The 2687-nt window shown below is 59.0% G+C and overlaps 1 long non-coding RNA gene across 1 annotated transcript; it reads right to left on the reverse strand.

Annotated features, from left to right (window-relative positions):
* Window positions 1-200: 200 nt before the first annotated feature.
* Window positions 201-1499, reverse strand: LOC128774238 (uncharacterized). Its single transcript, XR_008418751.1, has 2 exons — window positions 1038-1499; window positions 201-636 (listed from the first exon to the last, which is right to left on the reverse strand). It is a non-coding gene; the product is annotated as an uncharacterized LOC128774238 (long non-coding RNA).
* Between the last annotated feature and the right edge of the window lie 1188 nt (window positions 1500-2687).

A 2687-nucleotide genomic window follows, 5' to 3' on the forward strand; every position in this document is an offset into this window, starting at 1 on the left:
GCAGAGCAGGGATTTGACTTCGGATGTGACTCTCCCGGCTTCCTCCCGCCATGCTGCCTCATGAATCCAAGCCCCCATCCTCTGTGCGTGCCCTTTCTGAGACTCAGTTTCCCTCCTCCAGCCACCTCAGCCTTTCCATGCTTCAGACCCAGTCATTCCTATCTGCACAAGAGAAATGAAAACCCACGTCCACACAAAGATTTGTCTGCAAACGTTCATCGTGGTATTATTCACAACGGCCAAGCACGTGGAAACAACCCACCGGTCCCACAGCGGGTCAGCGGAGGAGCGAAATGCACAATAGGGGGCCGTAGAACAACAGAAAACAAGAGAAAGCTGATACACGCCCCGGCGCGTGTGAACCCCGAACACAGTTTACCCAGTGAAAGAAGCCGCGGGGAAAAACCCACATGCCCTACGATACTGTCAACATGCAATGTTCAGAACCTGCAAATCTACAGAGCTGGAAACTAGATCAGGGGTGTCTGGGGGGCTCAGTCGGTGAAGCATCTGACTCTTGATTTCAGTTCAGGTCATGATCTCGCAGTTCGTGGGTTCTAGCCCCACATCGGGCTCTGTGCTGACAGCTCTCCCCTGCTCACTCTCTCTGTCTCTCTCTCAAAATAAATAAATAAACTAAAAAAAACCCCAAAAACAAAAACATAGATCAGCGGTGGCCCAGCCCTGGAGGGCGACTGGGGAAATGCGGCTACTGGCCACAGCCGTTTCTCCCTGGAGTGAGGGAAACGTTCTAAAATCAGGTTTGGGGGGGCTGCAGAATTCTGTACGTAAACTAATCATCGGTGAGTGGACCCTGAGAAAGGTGAATTTTATGGCATGTAAATTATACACCCATAAAGTTTGAAAAAACACAGGCGTCTTGAAACCTCTGGACCAGGTGAGCCGAGGGGTCCCTCCAGCTCTCGCCTGCCGAGACCGCGGCCACCAGCCCCTCTCCCTCTCGCCCCCCTGGTTCCTGCTCTTCCCACAAAGAGGCCCCAGACAGACCCTGAGTCGACCCGTTTTCATTTTCTTACCTGATTCCAGTGAGCATTTTGCAGAGCTTCAATCTCTGGGGACAAAGTCTGACTTCTCATCCACCATTAAAGGCGCAGAATCTGGGTCAGTGGAAAGCGTGCTCTTTGTCAAAGAGCAGGGTCAAGGAGAAGGTGTCGGGGCTACGAATTAGGAAGGAGGTTCGGGACGAGACACAGCATTTGACTCCGGGCTTGGGGGTGGGAAGGGGGTCCTGTGGAGGACACGGGCAGGGCGGGCAGGCGGGAACGTGCTGGGGGCAGGTGGCGTGGCTGAGCCGGCAGAGGGACTTTTGCAAACCTGGGGCCGTGGGGTAGCAGGTGGCGGGGGCTGTCTAAGGCAGGGGTGAGGCAGAACTCCACCCCCACAGGGCTGTGGGAAGCAAAAGAGGGGAGAGCCACGGATTCTCCATTTGGCGGCTGAGGAAGTCTTTCAAGAGTAAGACTTCAGGGGTGCCTGGGTGGCTCAGTCGGTTGAGCGTCTGACTTTGGCTCAGGTCATGATCTCTTGGTTTGTGAGTTCAAACCCCGCGTCGGGCTCTGTGCTGACGGCTCAGAGCCTGGAGCCTGCTTCGGATTCTGCGTCTCCCTCTCTGTCTGCCCGTCCCCACTCACACTCTGTCTCTCTCGGTCTCTGAAAAACGAATAAACCTTAAAAAAAACAGTGAGGACACAGCAAGGCAGGAAGCAGACCCTCCCCGGGCAACTGGCTGGCCAGTGCCTGTGTCTCCAGCTTCCCGCCCGCAGCCCAGGGAGAAACAAACGTGTATTGTTGAAGCCCCTGAATCTGTGGTCCTTTGCTGGGGCGGCCCTGAGGGTGACCAAGGCCACACTGCAGCGGCCGCCCTGCTCCCGTTTGCAGAACCTATCGGACACGCGCAGTGCACGTCCTGACCTCCTGGACACGTGCCGCGCACGCCCTCAGAAAGACCCACTTGTCGGCAGGCATGACTTCCGGGCTGGGCTGGGTGACAGGCCCCTGCGGGGTGGGTGTGGAGAACCGGGGTCTCCTCTTCCGGGTGTGTCGTGTCCGGGACTGGGGGCCGCGGGTGTCCTGGAGACCCAGGGGCGGGAAGGGAAGGGGAGCGGACTGGAGAGGCTTCTTCCGCTTTGTGGAGACGCTCAGAGAGGCGGGTTTGCTGTTACCCCTGTTTTCCAGCCTCAAGTTCAGACACCTGCCTCAAGTCCTTCCCTGGTAGGTGGCTCTGCAGACACAGCTCCCGGGGGCCCGGGGCCTGGTGGCTTCCGCGGTGACACCACCATTACCTGCCCCTGTGCTCTGAATCCAGGCTGACGAGGCCGCGGCCCCGAGTTTGCTGGGGCCCTGGAGGCCCCCACCCACATGTGACCTTCTTCACTTCTGCTCAGAGGCACCGGCCGGGGTCCGCCGCTGACAAGGGGACCGTGGGCGGGGGTGGGGGTGGCGCTCATTCTCCGCAGGCCAGAAGACAGAGCGGAAGCATTGGCGGCCTCTGCACCCACCCGGGAATGGATGTGTGATGGCCTGTCCCTGTGTGTGCCCGGAGGCGGCTGACAACGCAGGGGGGTCCCCGCCCCGTTCGTTTGCAGCCCCCCCCCCCCATGCCTGCACGGCCTCTCTTTCTCCAAACCTCTTGGTCACTTGCTGCAGCCGCGGGCCCACCTGCCCGCACA

Source organism: Panthera pardus, unplaced genomic scaffold (genome assembly GCF_024362965.1).
Source record: "Panthera pardus isolate Hobbes unplaced genomic scaffold, ASM2436296v1 HiC_scaffold_3, whole genome shotgun sequence".
NCBI lineage: Eukaryota > Metazoa > Chordata > Mammalia > Carnivora > Felidae > Panthera > Panthera pardus.